At 38.7% G+C, this 22,782-nt stretch overlaps 1 non-coding gene across 1 annotated transcript; it reads right to left on the reverse strand.

Annotated features, from left to right (window-relative positions):
* Window positions 1-22,207: 22,207 nt before the first annotated feature.
* LOC127207459 (U6 spliceosomal RNA) lies at window positions 22,208-22,309 on the reverse strand. Its single transcript, XR_007832914.1, has one exon. It is a non-coding gene; the product is annotated as a U6 spliceosomal RNA (small nuclear RNA).
* Between the last annotated feature and the right edge of the window lie 473 nt (window positions 22,310-22,782).

Consider the following 22,782-nt stretch of genomic DNA (forward strand, 5'->3'; position numbering starts at 1 on the left):
AATCGTTTTGCGAGTATTTTATTGAGTATTTTTGCATCAATGTTCATAAGAAAAATTGGTCTGAAATTTTCTTTTTTTTGTTGGGTCTTTGTTGGGTTTAGGTTTCAACATGACTATGGCCTCATAGAAGGAATTTGGTGATACTCCGCCCATTTCTATCTTTTGGAATAGCTTGAATAGTATCGGTATTAGCTCCTCTTTGAAGGACTGGTAGAATTCTACGCTGAAGCGATCTGGCCATGGGCTTTTTTTGGTTGGGAGACTATCAATGATTGCTTCTATTTCCATAGGCGAAATAAGGCTATTTAATTCGTTTATCTGATGTTGATTCAATTTTTGCAAATGGAATCTGTTGAGAAAATTGCTCGTTTCTCTTAGATTTTCAAATTTTGTGGCATAAATGCCTTGAAAGTAGGTTCTTATGATTCTTTGTATTTCTTCAGTGTCTGTTGTTATGTCTCCCTTTTTATTTCTGATTTTATTGATTTGGATAGCATTTCTCTGTCTTTAATTAGTTTGGCTAACGGTTTGTCTATCCTGTTAATTTTCTCAAAGAACCAGCTCTTGGTTTTGTTTATTCTTTGGATTGTTCTCTTTGTTTCTAATTTATTGATTTCAGTCTTGAGTTTGATTATTTCTAGACGTCTACTCCTCTTGGGTGTTTCCACTTCTTTTTTTTCCTAGGGCTTCCAGATGTGTTGTAAAGTTGTTTATGTGGGATGTTTCCATTTTCTTTTTAAAGGCACTTAGTGTTATGAATTTTCCTCTTAGCACTGCTTTCATTGTGTCCCACAAATTTGGGTATGTTGTTCAATTATTTTCATTGAATTTCAGGAAGTCTTTTATTTCTTCCTTTATTTCTTCCATGACCCATATGTTATTAAGTAGAAAGTTGTTTAGTTTCCACGTGTGAGTAGGTTTTTTGTTATTTCTGTTGTTGTTGAAGTCCAGCCTTAGACCATGGTGATCTGATAAGATACAAGATATTATTTCAATCTTCTTGAATCTGTTGAGGCTTGCTTTGTGACCTATTATGTGATCAATTTTAGAGAATATTCTATGGGGTGCTGAGAAGAAGGTATAATCCTTTGAATTTGATTGAAAAATTCTGTAGATATCTGTTAGATCCATTTGATTCATGACATTGGTTGAAGAAGTTATTTCCCGGCTTAGTTTTTGATTCCAAGACCTATCCTGGAGGGAAAGTGAGGTGTTGAAGTCTCCCACTATTAATGTGTGGGTATTGATGAGTGGTTCAAGCTTTGTTAATAGCTCTTTTACTAATGTGGGTGCCCTTGTATTTGGAGCATAATGTTCAAAATCATGATGTCTTCTTGGTTGATTTTAGCTTTGATGAGTATGAAGTGTCCTTCCTCATCCTTTTTGATTAATTTTGGTTGAAAGTCTATTTTACTAGATATTAGAATGGCTACCCCAGCTTGCTTCCTGTGACCATTTGCTTGAAATGTTTTTCCCCAACCTTTTACTCTGAGGCAATGTCTGTCCTTGTGGCTGAGATGTGTTTCTTGAATGCAAAAGAATGTTGGGTCATATTTATGCATCCACTCAATTAGTCTGTGCCTTTTTATTGGAGAATTGAAACCATTGACATTGAGAGATATTAATGACCAGTGACTGCTAAGTCCCTTCATTTTTGCTGTTTGTTACAGTCGAGATTTTGTGAGGTTCTGATATTGCCACGGTATAATTATTTCTTATGTAGTTTTGGTTGTAATTTGACCCTTTAGGGTGTAGTTTTCATTCTAGTAACTTCTGTAAACCCGGATTTGTGGCTAGGTATTGTTTGAATTTGTTTTTGTCATGGAATATCTTGTTTTCTCCATCAATGGTTATTGATAGTTTTACTGGATATAGTAATCTTGCCTTGTATCTGTGTTCTCTTAGGGTTTGCAAAACCTCTGTCTAGGCCCTTCTGGCATTCATGGTTTCTGCTGAGAAGTCAGGAGTAATTCTGATAGGTTAGTCATCATATGTTACTTGGCCCTTTTCTCTTGCCGCTTTTAATATTTTTTTCCTTTTTCTGTAAATTTTGTGTTTTTATTATTATTGTGGAGAGAAGATTTTCTTTTCTGGTCTATTCTATTTAGTTTTCTGTAGGCCTCTTGTATGCTCATATGCATCTCCTTCTTCAAATTGGGGAAATTTTTCTCTATGATTCTGTTGAAGATATTTTCTGGGCTGTGGAGTCGGTTGTCCTCTCTTTTCTCAATACCTATTATTCTCAAGTTTCATCTTTTCATGGTGTCCTTGATTTCTTGAATGTTCTGTGTCAGCAACTTTTCAGATTTAGCATTTTCTTTGATGGTTCTTTCGAGTTCTATGATTGTATCTTCAAGTCCTGACATTCGTTCTTCCATTTTTTGCATTCTGTTAGAAAAGGTCAACTCTGAGATGCTTGCTTTCTTTTCGGATGTCTCTTGATCACGTTTTTCTTCTGTGTGTTCCTTTATCATAGCTTCCATTTTTATCTTCAGGTCTTGAACTGTTTTAATGATTTTCTTCATCTTGTTATTTGTATTTTTTTTGAAATTCTTCAAGTGCCTCTTTATATGACTCTTAAATCTTCAGCCCGTTGTTTGCCTCCTCCTGCAGCTGTTTACAAATTTTATTCGTTTCTTCCATTATCATCTTCCTTACTAAGGACTTGAGGTCATTTTCTTGTATATCGATTTTTTTTGGGTTCTCCAGCTTGTTTTCATTGGGATTGCTGGGATCTGGAGCCAAACTGTTTTGGTTTTTGTTAGCATTCTTTTACTGTCCTCTTGTCATTTTGGTGACTCTGATGTTGGGAGGAAGCTTGTAGTGACCTTCCCGGGTTGAGAGTGAATAAGTTATGACTGATTATAGGTCAGGTGCCCTTGCCTGTGGGGATCAAGGAGTGTTTCCCTGGAACAGGAAGGTGATCCAGTTTCCACTCCTGGAGATTTTTCTCTACACCTTAAGCTCCAGTCTGAGTCAGCCAAAGTAGGTTTCTGTTTGGACCCTTTCATCTTACTTCTGTAATTCAGATCAACAATTTTGGGACCTCAAATGAGGTCAGAACACAAGCACTCTGGTTGTGTAGGTTGGTCCCAGCTGCCTGTCCTTCCTGTCGTTCTGTAGCCAAGACCCCAGGTGGATCAGATCTTATGGGCTGTAGCTGTCTTTTAGCTCTGCCTCTATACCATGTAGAAGTGCCCAGCCTCTCCCAGGAACATGGGAGATCTCGCTGGGCCTACGGGAGCTGACCCAGCTAGGTTCTGTCTGTTGGAGAGTGCAGGATCAGTGCCAGAGACAATATGGTTTCAGGCCCCCGGTGGGATCCAAGGATCCAGCACTTTCCACACCCCTGTAAGCTGGGATGCTAAGAGACCCCTCTAGGTCAGCAATTAGACACTGCAGGCAAGACCCACATCTCCCTATAAAGTGGAAGATCCTGCGAGGCCTGTGGGAGCTGACCCAGCTAGGTTCTGTCTGTTGTAAAGTGCAGGATCAGTGCACAGCAGGTAGGAGACAATAAAGATTCAGGCCACTGGGGGGAGCCAGGGTGGCTGGCGGGAACCAGGGTGCCAGCACTTTCTGAGCCCTTGTAAGCCAGGATGCTCAGAGATTCCCCCTAGGTCCGCAATTAGATACTGCAAGCATGACCCACATCTCCCAATACCGTGGGAGATCCTGCCAGGTCTGCAGGAGCTGACCCAGCTAGGTTTTGCTTGTTGGAGAGTGCAGGATCAGGGCCAGAGACAGTATGGATTCAGACCACTGGTGGGATCCAAAGTGTTTGCACTTTCTGCCACTGTAAGCTGAGGTGCTCACAGATCCCTCTAGGTCTGTGATTAGACACTGCAGGCACAACCCACATCTCCCGAAGTGTCGGAGATCCTGCTGGGCCTGTGGGAGCAGTCCAAGCTGGTTTCTATACACAGATTCCATTGTGTCTGGCTTTAGATCAGGCCCAGGACAGCCCGCAAGCTGCACGCCCACTCTATCTGTTTTTGGTGGGTCCCACCACCTGTGCTTCCACTGGCCTGGGCAGGCGACCTCCACAGTTTGGCGTGGTGTGGGTGGAGGGATCCAAGGGCCGTTTCACCCTGAGACTGCTCAGGCCAGGCCTCCTTAAAAGCACCTCCCCACACAGCAAGTTTTACTTTATATGCCAGCTGCAGCTCACATGTGGATCCTATTCCAGAGTTTGGGGAGTGCATTTAGCACCTCTGAGTTGTTGCTTGTCCCGGGGTTAGGCCCATCAATGTTCTGCAGAGTTTGGGGCCCCACTCACGTACAGTTCTCAAAATCCAGCAGTCTGTGGCTCCATTCACGTCCCTGGTCTCCTCGGAGTAGATCAGATACGGTGCATACTGGTCGACACCATCTTGGAACCTCCTGTTTGTTTGGTTTGTTTTTGTTTTTGTTTTTGTTTTTGTTTTTGTTTTTTTGAGACAGGGTTTCTCTGTGTAACCTTGGCTTTCCTGAACTAACTTTGTTGACCAGGCTGGCCACGAACTCACAGAGATCCACCTGCCTCTGCCTCCCAAGTCCTAGGATTAAAGGCCTGTGCCACAACTGGCCAGCCTACTTTGATTGTTTTAATGCCATATTGATTAAGTTTAGATAAGTACCTATTCTATAAAAAGTTGTATTCCTTATTTGTGTTGACATTTAATAAAATGGAAGGAAAACCAAAGAAAATATTGTTCTAATTTCTCTATTCACGTTTTACTATAGTATGGATTTGTTTTGTAAAGTAGTGATGATGAAAAGAATCATTGTATTACTCATAGCAAACCTGAAATTCAGTAATTAACTAATGCTAAACAGATAAAGGACCTTCAACAGATTGGCCAAACACTCGCCACATTGCCTTAAGATAGCAAGCATTTATTGGGTTATTTTGGTTTCCTGTAATGTTTGTAAGTCTAAAATGCATATTATATCTTAAGTTTTAATGAAGCAGATAGTTCAGAATGTTGGAAGATTAGTTAAGGACAAGTGAGTGGAAGAAAATCTGAGTGTTGACTTGCAGAATTGTTTCCTCCTGTTTGCTTGATAATCACTTCCCAGCTAAGAGTAGAAATATGTGTTTTTCCTTCCAAAGGCTACCATCCATTTGGCAGAAGAGTCCTAGTTGTGAAGAAGCAGAGAGGAAAGAATTTCTTCTCTTCACTTTGTGATATGTACTGACTTGTTAAAGGACCCTTCCAATTAGTAGAGGAACCCACACAATAAGTCTCGGTTTTCACTTAGGTATTGGCATAGAAAGACTACTCATCTTCCATATTAGTCCAACTTCTGGCTTCCAATTCTTCCTTGCTCCCTTCTACCGTGTATCTCTAGATTTTTAGCACTTTCTAATCCAAGCCCACACATTGTTAAAAGTATCTCTCCTGCAAGACCAAGTTCAAAAGTTTACTCTCTGCCATTCTATAATAGACAACAATAATGTGTGTGGCATAAGAAAAGCATGAAAAGTCCAAGTCCTTCAACAGATGTTGAAAACACTGGAAGAAAATAAAGTGTCCACATCCCAGAAAGCTGAGACATAGCACTCTGCATCCCAATACAATGATTATGTGCTCTGGGAACAGGGATCTCCAGTTGCTGATCCCAGAGTGAAACACATTTCAAGCTGTACATCTGAGTTTAGTCCAACAGAAAAAGAATAAAACTGTGCACTGGAAGCCATGTCGCTTTCTTCATACCATTCTGAGCTGTAAATGTCCATAAAACTCATATATCCTCTAAACCAGATGAGAAATGTGGATGTTGAATTATTTAATAGAGACACTGAAGTGACAGAGCACAAACAGGAAGTCTCAGCCTTTTGTTATTATGGGCAACACTGTTTTCTCAGCCAAGTTAATTACAGTTATATGGAATCAGCTCATCACATTACAAGTGGGATTTATATGCATTTTATAGACCTTAAAGTTTTGTTGTTTGTCAGCTTCTAGCATTATTCTTAGATTTTAATTGCCGTTTAATGTGAACGTTTCTGAGGACTAAAGCTGGGTAACAAAAAAGTATATATTATCAGATTTTTGTGCACTTTGAATCAAAGATGTAAATACAATACATATGAAGTTCTTCAAAAAAGATAAGCAAAATAATATTCTGCTAGAAGCAACAGAACTGCAGAGTGCAGATGCATGATAGATAATCTTTATTTACATAAGTTATAAAATTGACTGTTTGTGTGTTACTTTGTAGCTTGATAATGTAGATAGAAACTGAAGAAACTGGGTTCACTGTCTGATTCCTGCAGCTCCATATGCTGCTGTTTTCAATACAATCACATAGAGGTTTTCTATTCCTTATGCTAAGATAGACTACTGTTAACAACTTAAAATCATGTATTGCATGCTCTTTAAATATCATGCTACAAAACAACACAACAGAAATATAACATTATGGGACATTGTAGGAAAGATATAGTTATTTTTGCTGAGACAGACAACAGAATTAAAGCAAGAAACTAAGTAGATAATCCAGTGATAATTCTTTCCAGTTGACACTTTTTGGTAAAACAGACATATTTAGATAATAAATGATAAAATTTATATCACAGAAAGTTAGAAAGTCAGTGAGTAGCTTGTTTTGTAGTTGTTGTAGATATTTTCTTAATAAATAAAAAGGGTAATTGCACAAGTGGTTAATTAGAAGTGTGTATCTTCAGTATTGTTTTACTATAAAGTCCAAATGTCTGAGTGTTGATTCAGGACTAGAGAGTGTCTTAGCCCTTGAAATTTTTCAGCTGTGTTTTTAATAAACTCTAGTATTGACTTTTTATTGAAATTACCTTAGCATTTTATTCTTATGCTCATTTGTTTTTTACTTGCATGCACAGCCTTGACCCTATGTGGAAATTTGATGAGAAATGCCCCATAATTTGGCCACTTAAACACTTGGTTCCCAGTTGATGGGTTCTGTTGCAGAGGATCAGGTGGTAAATCATTGTTGGACAATGTCTGTCATTGTCACTGGGGATTGCCTTTGTGTGCTAAGGGCTCACCTTACTCTCAGTTGTCTCTGTGCTTTGTGCTTAGAGTAAAGGTTATGGGCTCTCAGCAGAACACTGCCAGCATCCGGGCCTGCTTTTTGATGACATTCCCCCTTGTCAGGATAGACTTTCAACCATTTAGAGTAAAAAGTTCTAATAAACATTCTGGCATAAGTTGCCTTGAACATGGTGGTTTACTACAGCAACAGAAAATGAGTAATACAGCTTATAATCACACATAATTGTATTATTTCAAAGCTCTAGTCCGTAGAAAGTCTGTCAAAAGCTCTAAATATATTTTACTGTCTACTTTTATTATAAATAATATAATTTTAATGTAATTTTTAACTCACAGGGCTGATCTTTAGGTTGCTTACCAACTTCTGATATCATAATAGGCGACCAGCCAGCCCCTAGGTGTATGCCAGGGGCCCAGGATATATAAGGACAAAACCCCACCAAACATCCCTCTTTTACTCTTATTCTGTCTCCCTCTCTCTGTCTGTCCCCCTGGGGTGACAGTCTCTCTTTCATTTCTCTCCTCTCCCCTGGGCCAATAAATCTCTCCATATCAGATCTATTGCAACCTTATTTATTTTATATCTTAACACTTGCTTCATGTCTTTCCTTAAAGTTTAATCTCTTATAATTCTCAAACCATATTAAAGTCAGATAAAAAGACAGCTCTATAAGAGCTTTAAAGACTACAAGGGGGATAAAGGCCCTTCATTTCCTTTCCATGAGCATTTGGCTTTTATTTCCCAGTGGGTGAATCAAAGTTGTTAACAAAACTTTAAAAACTGCAATGAAGTTTGCGTACATAGACATCATACTTTCTTTCTGAGAACTGTCTACAAAAATATCATTTAAACAGCCCATGTGCCCACTTAGAGACAAATCACAAAGCTTAGATATACAGTCTTTGGCTTTGACCTAAAAGGCACTCTGTCTCATTCCTAAACAACAATGTGCCTTCTATACACTCCCTGAAAAACACACAAAAAAACAAACAGAAAACAAACCCAGCATGAACATCAGCCCAGAGCCCGAGGTCCTGGACAGAAAGCTAGGCTGAGATGACCACCACTCCAGTGTATGCAGGTCTGGTTGGACTCACAGGGTCTGGAGCAAGCCAGAGTCTAGAAGAGCCCTGCCTGGGACCACAGGCCCATGGTATGAGCAAGCCTAAGATAGATGATAGATGATCTTCATATGGGGCCACACAGGCATGTCCAGGCATAGCATGAGTTTATGAGAACCACCACTCGTGTACCATGAGGTCTGAACAGGGAGGTAGCTTGAGGTGTGCACCAGCCAGATGCTGCACAGGCTTAGAATGGTAGGCCATGTCCAAGACAGCCCCTGCCTAGTGCCAACATGTAGGGGCAGGCCGTAACACTCCTGAAACGATTTCTTAGTTGAGCCCAGACACTCAGACCCCTTGCTTCCACTAAAAGGAACAATGCAAGTGGTGGAAAAATTGAATAGAAAAGAAAAAAACAGGAGGATGTCAGCACAGTGAAGAGAGGCAGAGCTGGAGACTTAAGGTAGTGAGGAGCAGCAGGATGTGAGTAACTAGTGATGTCACCTGGGACCATTGTGAGGTCCTCACTGATGCTGCCACCAAGGGGCCATGTCTTCTTCCTTGGCTCTGCATCAGGGGTTTGTTACCAAACAAGGCCAAGCAGATACCCCTGGAGGGCCTGCTGTATGGGAATGTGTAGATGTCTGAGAGCTGTGAGGTACTGGCCCCACTCCTTCCATGGTCATCATGGAAGAAATGGCCCACCTGAGCCCACTGCAGTACTCAGAAGAGCTAGCCCTGCACATTGTGGAAGATGTGGGTAGCCAGCCTGAAGGCATGAGAATGGGAAAGCAAGCCTTGCCACTGGTCTCCTGTGCAGTGGCCTGGATGAGGGAGAAATCCTCTCCCCTTTCTCTTGCCCTTGCCTACTCTGGTAGACAGGAGATCTGGCCCCAATGGGGTCATGAAAGCAGGCAAGCTTCCCCTGCCCTTAACTTGCTGCAGAACTCTGGAAAGCAGGACTTTGCACCTTGCTTGGGAAGTACAGTAGTGCTTGCCCTAGGTATGATATGGTGGTTGTAGATGAGTGTGACCTGAGGATATGACCTTGGGAGAGCCAGCCCTCCCGCTTGCCTGTTGCAAGGTGGAGCCAACAAGAGACAGAGCCCTTCCTTTACTCAGGCCACTTGCCGCCCCTGGCAAGTGGGAGAGCTAGTCTTGGGGTCATGAAAGCAGTAGCTCTAGCCCTGGTTGCAGGGGTTATGGGTGAGCTGACTGGATAGCCTGAGAGCAGGAATGCTCTCCCCGATCCCATCCTCCTGTAGCACTCGGGAGAATGTGTTCTGTACCTCACCAGGGTAGCATAGCAATCTTGGCCTTGATGGCATGGGCATGGATGAGACAGCTCGAAGTTCATGAGAGCAGGAGAGCTGGCTCTGGTCCTTGCTGGCTGCAGCATTAGATGGGACACCTTGGGCAGGCAGGAGACCTTGTTTCAAGGCATGAATATGGGAGAGCTGGAAGGCTGATCATCTCGTATATTTCTCAGGCCAAGATCCAGGGCTTTGAAATGGCACTCCAATATCTACCTCATGAATGAACTGTTGAGTATGCGAAAGCGCCAGTTTTACAGACCCCAAACTATAGGATCTCCATGAAACATGGCAGCAACAGGATATCAGAGAGGAGTTCTAGTGAAGTTCCAGTATTGATAGTGGTAGCCAGAGGTCTAATACCAGACCAATGACTCACTGCAATGAATATTAGCAAGCATAGAAATGTGTCCAAATAGCACACTGTGGGACACACTGCAACATACTACAGTTTCCAAACAAGTCTTTTTTTTTTCCTGTTGGGTAAGAGACTTCAAGGATGAATGGTGGGATGTGAGCGGGATCGTGGCGTATGATGGGAAATTCAGAGAGAACGAAAGAAAGGTAAACAAAAGAGATTATGTGGTGGACTAGAGAGAAGTGTCAGTAGTGAAGAGCACTAACTGCACTTCCAAAGGACTTGGGTTTGATTCTCACGATCCACCTGCTGGCTCTCAATCCTCTGCAACTCCAGTTCCTGGAGATACAGTGCTCTCTGCCTGCATTGGATGCACATGGTGCACAGACACGCATGCAGTCAAAACATTCATACTCAACCCTACACAAAGAACTACAGAGAACTAAGGACTACCAGGACCAGAAGTAATCTTCTCTAGGTATCAGCAGACAAGTGGTTGTTCAATCTGAAATATTCAGCCCTGAAACAAGCAAAGGAATAGCATTACAAAGACAGAACAGATTATAATTATATACTAAGTGATATTTGTATGCAGCAACATTTGATGATATAAACAGTTGATGGATTGGAAAGAGGGCAAGGAGAGGCATATGGAATAACTCAAAAAGTGGAAAGTAAGGAGAAATTGATGTCATTACATTATAACTACAAATAAAAGAAGTAGAAGTAAAAGCAAACTTCACACACATAAAATAAAAATAACTATGAAAAGAGCACTGGAATAAATAAAGATTAAAAAATACAAAACAAAATGAGTAACCTTATTTATAGCCTTCACTTAATTTTTAATATTTACTCAATTTTAAAGCTATTTACTTTGGAGCATTTGAAAAGAGAACTAACAAAGTCTATAAATTATAGATATGACATTTTAGCAATATAATATACAAGCACATGTCTTTGTGTCCACACTTTAAATCAGGTGGTATTTTTCTCTTTGTTTAAAGATAGCCAATGAAGCATTCATTTCTTGCATTTGAAGTGTCTTCAATGAAATCCTTGCACTGAGATGTTTTTGTCATGATTCTTAAGCACTACACAACTGCAACCAACTACTTTATAGCTTTCTGCCTTCATCATACTTACAGAAGCATGCCGATTTTTCTAGTTTCTTGTCATCAACAATAACTATCTTCATACTGCGCTCATCACAAAGAACTTCAACTAATTTCACATAGATAAGTTCATCACAACCGATGTAAGCAAAGTTCTTCTCACAATTTAGAAAATTCCTCAACAAATAACATCTTAATGTGAGGTGACTCTTTAATAAGTCCAAGCTGTGTTTCATACTACCCTATGTCGATTTTTTCTGAAGCATAGTGTAGGAAGAGACCCTCAGGCTGAACAGTTGGCACTGTTTCCTTTTGCCTGCTATTCTCAGTGACCATGCTAGAAAGCATCCCACTCTGGCAGGCCTCCATAGACAGCTGAAGAAAACAAAATAGAATAATTTGTTTACCTGTAACAACTCTCAACGTTCTTATCCTTCCATTACACAAGTAATGTATTAAAGAGTTACTTTCTCATAATTAACTACTATGTATCACAGATTATAGAAGATTTTGTTACTCAACATTATATATAATCTCATTCTTATAATGCAAACCCATGATGTCTTCTTTTGTAAATAAAAATGTGGCAATGTCAGAAACTAGGATTCTCTAATAACTCAGTGACTTTGCCATAGAGTGCATATGGCTACTTATATCTTTGTATTTCAATATGTCCTAGTAAAACTTAAATAGATCATCTGACACTCTTGATCTCTTTAACTTTATGGTTTCAGTTTCTCAGTATCAGAGGTCAGTTTTATTTAAGGGCAACCTCTTGGGGTAGAAACACTTCTTTCACAGGAGCCTTCTAAGACCAACGGAATACACAAAAATTTATATTATGATTCATAGCAGTAGTAAAATTACAGCTATTAAGTAGCAAAATGACATGATGAAAATGAAAATAATTTTATGGTTGAGGAGTCACCATAAGACGAGGAACTGTATTAAAGAGTCACTGCACTAATCATGTTGAGAACCACTGTTTTAACTGTTACTCTCAAATCTTTACCAATCTTTAAAATTTCTCCCTATTTTTCGATGTATCCAAAATAATTTGTCTCCCATACTACAATACCTTTTACTCTCCTATAAAGAATCCTGTTCAAGTCACCTGTGATTTTAAGTGTTCTTCAGGATTTCTTTCTTTGTTTCTTTGTTTCTTTCTTTCATTTTTGTTTAACAGGATCTTATGCAGACAATCTTCAACTGGAAACAAAGCTGTGAGTGGCCATAGATTTCTGACCCTCTGTGCCTGCACTTCTAGTCTGTAGGAATTCCAGGTATGAACAATTCTATAAAGTTTATGTAGTAGTGGGGCTAATACCCAGGACTAGTGCATGCTAGCAAAGCAAACTACTAACTGAGATATATTTATATTCCTCCTTGGTTTTCTTGATCGTCTCCAGGCTTTGGTTGTGCTTTCTGTTTCTCAAACATACTTGTATAAGACAACAGTTTTATATCGGAACTCAAATTGGATTTAAATCTCCTGGATTTCTGGATTATTTTTCACTAGATCAACTTTTTGTGAGTATGGAAGATGCTTCCTTCTGCTGTTAAAAGATAAAAAATATCAAAGTAAAACAAAGACTGTAAATGTTGTTTTTATGCCCTCAGAGGAATAGATGAGATGAGAACCATTCCCAAGCTTTCTGAACTTTGGCTGATTCTACTCCCCTGATCTGGCCCAAATCCCTCTCCAAGCTGACTGGTTCAAACAGTCTTCCTTTGGCTCTCAGAGAATTGCTCTGCCTGTACTTCCACTAATTCTGGCAATATATTTAATCTTCTGGCTCTTTCTCATTCCCTCGATAGTTCTGTCTTCACCTATGCCGAGCTTGTTTTCTTTGCAACCTGTCTCTGTAAAACTGTCCTGGTAAAAGGCCCTCTGTATATACTCCACAAAAAATTCTCTTCTCTCTTTCTGTACTATTCTTGTAAGAGTGGTGTGGATCCTATTTCTGACCCATTCTGTCAAATCATTCTGATTAATCATTTTGACATCACTTTCAAAAATAGCTTACCCTCATTGTTTAAGATAAAATGTTTGTTCTAAGGGCCTGTATGTATTCCAGCCAGATAATACTGTGATCCATAGTATGTCTTCATGCTATCTAGATCAAATAGACTTAGAAAGTCTTTGGATGTGGTCCAGTTTCAGAACAGCTAGGCTGTTGGATTAAATTTCATCTATACCCATCCGCTATCAGATCTAAGAATATTGAGTCAAGCCTTAGATTCTGTCTTTACAGAACTCCCATTGGCAATACACTTGATAAAATATTGAACATTGCAAACAACAAAGAGATGAATTCATCAGTAATTAAAGCATCACTATCAAAGATCTTTGGAAGGCCTAATAAGGCTTAAAACTAAGTAACTCTAAATGGCTGGAGATGACCTAGCTGATAAGTCGCTGATAGATGATTTGTTAATGGAGTCCAAGAAAAATTATGAGGCTACAGAAAGCATAAATTAGTCTGAAAAAATACACTTATCTCTGTAACCTATGCTTTAAGGAAATGCTGTTAGGAAATTTAGGCTGGTCATCTTAAGCTCAAATATTGTAAATTCTGAACTTTTCTATTTAATATAAAAGAAATCATCCCAAACCCATAGGATCTTCTTAATTACATTTGTCTCTATCAATATGAAAGCACTTGGAATGCTTACCAGAAAGGTGACATCAAACTACAACCAAACTATTATTTAAGATAGAAGGGGAGGTAAAAATTTTGAAATGCCCACAAGTCTTTTCCAGGATGTTTTCTTTGTGTCTCACCAAATATTATAATAATGTTCTCCAACAGGCACTTGATCACATTCTTTAAACACCCCAGAACTACCTCCTCCAAACAAAGCACAGCAGTATCTCCCATCATGTACCTTCTATCATAATCCAAAAGAGACTACAACCTTTCTCTGTGGTTGTATTTATCTTCTGTTTTATAGGTATCACCCATGTATGTTGAATCTCTTATTCCTATATTTCACAAAGATATCCATTTTCATACACTTGTAAATATATCATGTTCATAGAATTCTTGAGAAAGCATGATCATGCATGTCGAGAAAATGCATGCACACATGCACATGTGCACACACACACACACACACACACAGAGAGAGAGAGAGAGAGAGAGAGAGAGAGAGAGAGAGAGAGAGAGAGAATGATAAAAACACTGAGTGATCACTCTTAAAACTGGATGCCAGTCTTCACTTTGTACTTTGTTTTATTTGCCCCTGCTTTCTTTAGCTAGTTGTACCTGATAATGAGCTCTGAGTATATTCTTTTTTCTGCCTTCCATAGTTCTCTCCAAGGGAACATTAGGATTGAAGTATTTGCTAGTGCACCCAGCACTGTGTGTGTTCTACGGATATCAAGTCATATGCTCACACTTTGATGCCAAGTTTCTTACCCACTGAGATATACCCCAGCTTAACATTGTTGCTATAAAAGTGACTAGAGTGGAGACTACATGGGAAATGGACTTTTTAAAGTTGAAAGAGGTCCATTTTACCTTCTTTTGGGTGGCCAAATACCCTTTAAAACCTTAAGCCATGATATCTGTCCCATACTTGAGAGGGGTGCTTTCAGACACTATAAATATACAAAATAAATAATACAAACAGAGAGAAAGAAAGAATAAAGAACCCCTTCAAAAAAAACGTTCAAGTCCTATATTGACATAATACAGAAAAAGGGGAAGTCTTGTCTAGTCCCTGATTTTGTACAATTTCTTTGAGTTTCTCTCCATTTAATTTTATATTGGCTATCATCTTGCTGTATATGGCCTTTATTATGTTGAGTATGTATCTTGTGTACCTTATCTCTCCAAGAATTTAAACATGCATGGGTGTTGGATTTTGTTAAATGAGTTTTCTGCATATAAGAAAATGATCATGTGGTTGTTTTCTTTCAGTGTGTTTATAAAGTGGATTATATTGATGGGTTTCAGCATATTGAGTCCATCCTGCATGATTGGGATGAGGTCGACTTGGTCATAGGGAATATTTTTGAATGTTCTTTCATTCTGGTTCTGAGTATTTTATTGAGTATTTTCCATCAACATTCATAAGAGAAATTGGTCCGAAAATCTCTTTTTTGGGTCATGGTGTGGTTTAGGTATCCAGGTGACTATGACCTCTCAGAATAGAGTTTGGTAATAGTATTTCCATTTCTGTTGTGGAATAGTTTGAATAGTATTGGTTTTAGCTCTTCTTTCAAAGTCTGGTAGAATTCTGCGTTGAAATCATGTGGCCCTGGCCTTTTTTAGCTTGGGAGACTTTTGATGGCTGAGTCTGTTTCCACAGGAGATATAGCAGTATTTAATTTATCTACCTGATAATGACTCAACTTTGGTAAGTGGAATCTATCCATAAAATTATTCATTTCATTAACATTTTCAAATTTTGTAGCATATAGGCTTTTGAGGTAACACCTAATGTTTCTTTGGATTTTCTCCATATCTGTTGTTATGTCTCCTTTATCATTTCTGATTTTGTTGGTTTGAATAGTGTCGCTCTGCCTTTTAGTTAGTTTGGCTAAGGGTATGTCTATCTTCTTGATTTTCTCAAAGAATCTTGTTTTGGTTTTATTGATTCCTAGAGCAATAAGACAGCCAAAGGGGATCCATATTGGAAAGAAGAGGGTCTAAGGATTCCCATTCACAGATGATATGTAGTGTACATAAGTGACCCCCAAACTTCTACCAGAAAACTCTTACAGCTGAGAAAGACCTACACACAAAATGTCTGAAAACAAGATTAATTCAAAGAAAATCAGGAGCTGGTACAAATAACAAAAGGGCTGAGAATTAAATTAGGGAAACTAAACCCTTCACAATAGCCACAAATAATATAAAGTATCTTGGTGTAGTACTAACCAAGCAATAAAAGACTTAAAAACTTAAAGTCTCTGAAGAAAGAAATTGAAGAAGATGCCAGAAGATGGAAACATTTCCCATGCTTGGGGATCAGAAGGATGAATATAGTAAAAATGGCCATCTTACCAAAAGCAATCTACAGATTCAATGCAATCACTATCAAATTCTTTTCAGACCTTGAAAGATCAGTTCTCAACTTCATATGGAAAAGCAAAAGACCGAGATTGGCTAAAACAATTCTATACAATAATGATCATCACAGAACGCAAGATGCATTATAGAGCAACATTAAAAAAAAATATGGTAATGGCATAGAAATAGGCTGGTTGATCAATGGAATCAAATGGAAGACCCATAAAAGAGTCCACACACCTATGGACACCTGATTTTTGACAAAAAACCAAACAATATAATGGGAAAATGATAGCATCTTCAACAAATGGTTCTGGCCTAACTGGATGTTAGCATGTAGAAAAATGTAAATAGATCCATATTTATCACAATGCAAAAACTAAAGTCCAAAGTGGATTAAAAACCTCAAAATAAGACCAGAAACACTAAATTTGTTAGGAGAAAAATGGGGAAGAGCTTTGAACTCTTTGGCACAGGAGACAACTTCCTGAATAGAACACTTAAATCTCAGGTTCTAAGATCAACAATTAATAAATGGGACCACACGAAACTGAAAAGCTTCTGTAAGGCAAAGGATACTGTCATCAGAGCAAAACTACAGCCTATAAACTGGGAGAAGATATGTAACATCCCTACATCTGACAAAGGGCTAATATAAAAAATATATAAAGAACTCAGGAAATTAAACACCACCAAACTAAATAATCAAATTAAAATATGGGTTAAAGAGATAAACAGAGGAACAGCAAATGTCTGAGAAACACCCAAAGAAATACTCAATGTCTTTAGTTATCAGACACATGCAAATCAAAATGACTCTGAGATACCATGTTACACCTATGAGAATGGCTAAGATAAAAAAACTCAAGTGACAGCACATGCTGGCTAGGATGTAGAGAAAGAGGAACACTCTCCATTGCTGGTGGGAATTAAAACCACTTTGGAAAACAATCTGGCACATTCTCAGGAAATTAGGACTAGTGCTCCTGCAAGACCCAGTTTCACCACTCCTGGGCATATACCAAAAGTAACTCCACCATACAACAAAAACATTTACTCAGGTATATTTGCAGTAGCTGTATTCATAAGAGCCAAAATCTGGAAACAACCTAGATGCCCCTCAACTGAAGAATGGATACATAAACTGTGGTACATTCACACAATAGAATACTATTCAGCTATTAAAAAACAAGGACATCTTGAAAATTTCCAGGCAAATGGATAGAACTAGAAAAGATCATCCTGAGTGAGTTAATACAGACCCAGAAAGACACGGTATATACATACTTATAAGTGAATATTAGCCCAACACAGATTTTCTTTGGGAGACTCCACCCAGGGGGATCATGGCAGATGCTAAGACTCCCTGGTAGATGCCAGATGGAGTGCTTTGATTGGTATGGAAGCATGGAGGAAAGGTAAGACACAAAAAGTTCAGGAGCCCTATAAGGAGACCATCAAAGTTGGCAGATCAGGAACCAAGGGGTGGGGTCACTACACAAACTGTTGCACCAAACAAGGACATGCATGCATTTAACACAGATCTCTTGTTTAGATATAGTCCATCAATAGACAGCTCATTCTCCATGACTGTGAGAAGAATGGGGACTGCCTCTGACATGAACTCTGATGGTCCCAGTTTGAACAATTCCCCTTGGTGGGGAGGCCCTGTAGGCACATAGAGGAAGGGGATGGAAGCTATCTTGATAAGACTTGATAGGCTTTGTTCATATGGTGGGTGAGGAGCATCACTTCTGTAGGTCTAGGGGAAGGGAAGAGGGTGGAAGAGGGTGGTCTGATCGGAATGGGAGATGGAAAGGTGGGTATAAAAATTGGCTTGTAATCTGAATAAATTATAATAAATTTAAATAAAAAACAAAAATGAAAAACAAAGCAGCCAACAAAAAAAGCAACACCAAAATCACAAAAGTAAACAAAGAAACAACCCAAAACCCAGAGGCAATAGTAGGTAGGTCTCAGATGCAGTATTTAAGTTTCCTTGACAAGACAATGCTTCGTACTCCTGAAGTTGTCAGCATATGCATTTTTGCTGTTAAACAAGTCAAAGCCAAATCAAATATAAAACTTTACTAAACTCTCTAAGAATTGTAAATCACAAATAAGTTTAGAAGTCAGCATTTCCGAACGTATCCTTGCATTCACAAATTCTCCAAATACGCTTTCTCCTTGTTTAATTAAGTCCTTGCTTTGCCAACATATTAACTGATAGGACATCGAAACTGATAGGACACTGTAATTTTGTAATTTTGTTCTGATCCAAGAGGTTATTTTTCTCTCTTGTTTATAAATTGTCAACCATCAATGGCAAGTCTGTCAATACTTATTAAGAACCCAAGTCAGAAAAACCAGAAGGTATTAAGAAGCAGAGGTCAGCTGCATAATGCTGAGAGCATTTATTAAACCAAAGTATTTTAACAGGTGGAAAACATTACTCCAACCTATCAATTCTAACCTTAATTCTTCTTTGTCAGAAATCTAAGGAAATTTTTAGGATTTGGGGCACTGATTAGCCATAATTTAATCTGAGTTACTGATTTCTGTGATATAACATTCCTTTTATGTCTGTAATTATGGAGTTTGAACTTTTATATTAGAAACCCCTTTGGAACACAATCTGTCACTTTCTCAGAAAATTGGAAATAGCTCTACCTCAAGACCCAGATATACCACTCCTGGGCATATACCCAAAAGATTTTCCACCATTCAACAAGGACATTTGCTCAAGTATGGTCATAGCAATACTATTAATAGGAGCCATAAACTAGAAACAACCCAGATGTCCCTCAACCAAAACACATATCAAAAACAGAGTCACTATGAAATTTGCTGGCAAATGGATGGAGCTGGAAAGCATCAGCCTAAATGAAGTAACTTAGACCCAGAAGGACACAAATGGTGTATATTCCCTTATCAGCAGATATTAGTCATGTAATACAGGACAATCATATTATAATCCACAGGCCTAAAGAAGCTAAATAACAATGAGGATCTTAGGGAGGATGCTTAATTCTCATTCAGGATGGCAAATAGAATAGAAACTTGAAGTATTTGAAGAGAGGGAACAGTACTGGAACCTACTATAGATGTTCTCTGAAAGACTCCGTCCAGGAGATCAAGCTGAAGCTGAGTCTCACAGCCAAACTTTAGGGTGAGCTCAGGGTGTCCCATGGAAATGTTGGGGATAGAAGTATCTGGAGGGTACAGGAGCATCACAAGAAGACCAACAGAGACAACAAACACATGAGACTGATACAGCAAATAAGGACCATGCATGGAGAGGACCTGGACCCTCTCTTCATCTGTTCCCCCATACCCTCCTCCTCCCTCTCCTCCCTCTCCCTTTCAGATAACACTCAGTCTCCACATGGGTCCTGTATTAAGCTGAAGAGAAGCTGTCTCTGCCATGATATCTGTTGCCTGTACTTTGATCACTTCCCCTTGCACGGTGCCTTTCCATGCCACAGAGGAAGAGGATGCAGCAGTCCTGATGAGACTTAATAGTCTGGGGTCTATTGGAAATGGAGAAGAGCTCCTAGGCTCTGAGGACTACGGGAGAAACATACCAGAGAAGAGGGATGGAGGATGGGATGAGAAGGAATAATTTTTTTCTTCATTTTTTTATTAATTTATTCTTGTTACATCTCAATGGTTATCCCATCCCTTATATCCTCCCATTCTTCCCTCTCCCCACCCATTTTCCCATTATTCCCCTGCCCTATGACTGTTCCTGAGGGGGATTACCTCCCCCTGTATATGCTCATAGGGTATCAAGTCTCTTCTTGGAAACCTGCTGTCCTTCTGGTGGCACTCAGAGGAAGGACAGCAGGTTGCCAAGGAATAATTTTTAAACTAAATATTTTTTATTTTTACATACACATTTATATTATTATATATGTATACAATAAACTGCCTACATTAAGTAACATGAAACAATCAGAAATTATATAAATGGTACATTCTCAATGTTTTGGCCATTTGTATTTGGCAGTCTTAAAGAAAACATCTTTCCTATCTTGTCTAAAATCCTGAATGTAATTCAGTCTCCATCACATCTTGTCATTATCAACGTAAAACATCTATCTAGACCTAAAAACATCTTAACCCCTAAACAACTCATTATAAGACTAAACTATCTGGTCTTCAAGCCCATCAGAGAAAAGAGAAGGAATAAACTTGATTACCTGAGTATACCAGGAATGCAGGCTAGTAGCTTTCCAAATGAGAAGATGACAGAGACAGTTTGATACCTGAATGGTCACCCAAACCTCTCTATAATGGTGGAGCATCATCTTAAACCTCCTAGCCCAATATATCTTACAGACTTCTTTGTGACGCAGGAACTATGGAGGCCTTGCTTACTCTGTGTTAAGGAGTTTGGCCGACATTACCTGAATCTAAGCTTGCCTTTTTTTTAGGCAGAATTCTGTCTGTGGTAGAAATTACATTTTGTCCAGTGGCTTGTTTGCTACATTTGAAGCCATCTCAATAAGGACACTCTTTGATTCTTATCATCCTCGTTGAGGCAAGCTAGGTGTTGCCAAGAGTTAAATTGTCTCATTGTCAGTGACTCTTTAAAATAATAAAACATTTTTAAATCCATATTCTGTATGTCTCTGTAGTTTTGAAGAGATTATCTATTTTTCCTTATTTTTCTATAGAATCATATTTGTCTGTTGCAGCTAAGATGTATATTCTTGTGATAAAAATAGACTAGTAATTGATATGACCATGATTCGATCAACTAACAATTTGTATAACTTATTTAGCCTCAACCATCTGCAATAACACTTTCAAAGTATTGGAAGTAAGCCTTGTATTATAATTCAGTTGTATGGGTGCAATACCTCACATTAGAGTAGAAATATATATAACGTGTGTGAAGAATAATCTTACATTTGAATTCAATTCCACTGAATCTAAAATTAAACTTATTTTGCATCTATATACAAAATTATACACCAGTGAACTAAAAATAACTTTGTGAGTGACAACTGAGGCATTAAGTTGAGGAGTAGAGTCACTAATCTACTTTCATTCAATCTTCCCTATATATTTGTTCTTTTATAAAAACATATATTTACTTATTTACACATGGATAAAACATACTACATACAGCAGAAAGAACCATGAGACAATCATGAATTATATACATGATACATTCATAGTAATTTGGCTATTTGTATTTGTCAAACTTCAAGCATCTTCACTATATATTTCTATATTTCCCCTTCTTTTTTTTTCAACCCACCAGCAAACCTACGAATGGATGGTAAAGGAAAAGAGAGACATCTTTGAGTCTAACCTTGCTTTCTCTCTAAATAAGATGAATAATGACTTGTAACCAACTCCCATTGATAATAACCCTTTATAGCCCAAGAAAGCAATTAATAGCCCACTGAATCCCCTTAAAGAAAATGGGGCTTTATTCTCTTAAGGTTTCTTCAATCTGATTGGGACAGTCTGAAATGCTGGACCAATTGGGATTGGAAGCTTTCTTTGAAAGTGTCCTGGGATGTATCTTGTTCTGATGAGAAACAGCAATTGAAGCACTTGGTGTTGGACCATGAAGGATAGAGGATGTCAGTGTCCAGCATGCTAAGAGGAAAAATCCTGTCAGGTCTGATGTAATGTGAGTGTCAGGTTCTTTTGTTCTGAAGGCATATAATCTCTCACAAGTATTATACAGTCTTAACGTTATAAGTGTATGAGGTGTGCATAATGCTCAGAACAATTAAGGGTGGTTTTCTGCTTTCTGTATGAGCAGGAAAAAAAAAAAAAGAAATCTGTAAACCTTCATTCATGCTATATGAGGAGGGCATCTATTAATATTTCATAGGGTTTTGTAGCCAGCAAGGAGCATTGTCTATGCCTAGACATTCATGTCCCAGCCAGTCTCACATTTATTCTCGTTTAGTGGGATTAGCAATATAAGTTACTTGCTTTTTCTGCAGTTTAAAAGTCTTCACATCATGACTGTATCCCCCTCCCTCATCCCCTCTACCTCCCTCCCTTATTCCTCAGAAAGGGAAGCCCTCCTCCTCTAACGTCTGACCTCAGACTATCAAATCTCTTCTTTATTACCTGTCACCTCTTCCTCTGTAGCCTGGCAAGGCCATTCTGCCAGCGGGAAGTAATCTAAGTTCAGTGGCCAGAGTTCATGGCCAAAGTAGTCCCTACTCTCCTCATATAGGGCCCACATGGAGATTGTGATACTGCATCTGAGCAGAGGGTGTATGTCTACATCATACATGGCCATTGGTTGGTGTTTCAGTCTCTGTATTGTAGTGTAGTTATCCCCCAAACTATGGAACACTTCACAAATTTGGGTGTCATCCTTCTGTAGGGGCCATGTTAATCTGTATCATTACAATATTAGTATATGTACTAACAAAGCAAGAACAGAGGAGGAATAAATTTTAGCAAATAAATCCAAATTTAAAAAAAAAAGAAAAGAAAAAGAAAAAAAGAAACAGCTCTCTGTAGGATTTTACTTCCTTAATTCACCACTTTCTTTTTTCTGTACCTCAGTGTTTCAGCTGGCTATTGTCCTGGGCTAATTGTTCATGAAAATCGATGACACATTTTCTGGATAGTTCATCCAAAACACCATGGAAACGTAACATTCTTTGAGTATTTTAGCTGTATATGAAGAGTCATATAACTCGATTGTTCTCTCCTGTTTGTGGTTCATGACGTTGTGACCTTCAGGAGGTCATAAACTAAACAGCATTTTACTTTATGCAGTACAGACTGTTTTCCCAGGTGACAAGAGCCACGCATTCTTATTTTTCTGCCTCCTTCCTATGAAACTCATCATACCGACAGTGCCAATCAGGCTGGCAAAAGGTAGCTATATAGTAGAACCATAAGAAT

Source organism: Acomys russatus, chromosome 2 (genome assembly GCF_903995435.1).
Source record: "Acomys russatus chromosome 2, mAcoRus1.1, whole genome shotgun sequence".
In the NCBI taxonomy this organism is placed as follows: Eukaryota; Metazoa; Chordata; class Mammalia; order Rodentia; family Muridae; genus Acomys; species Acomys russatus.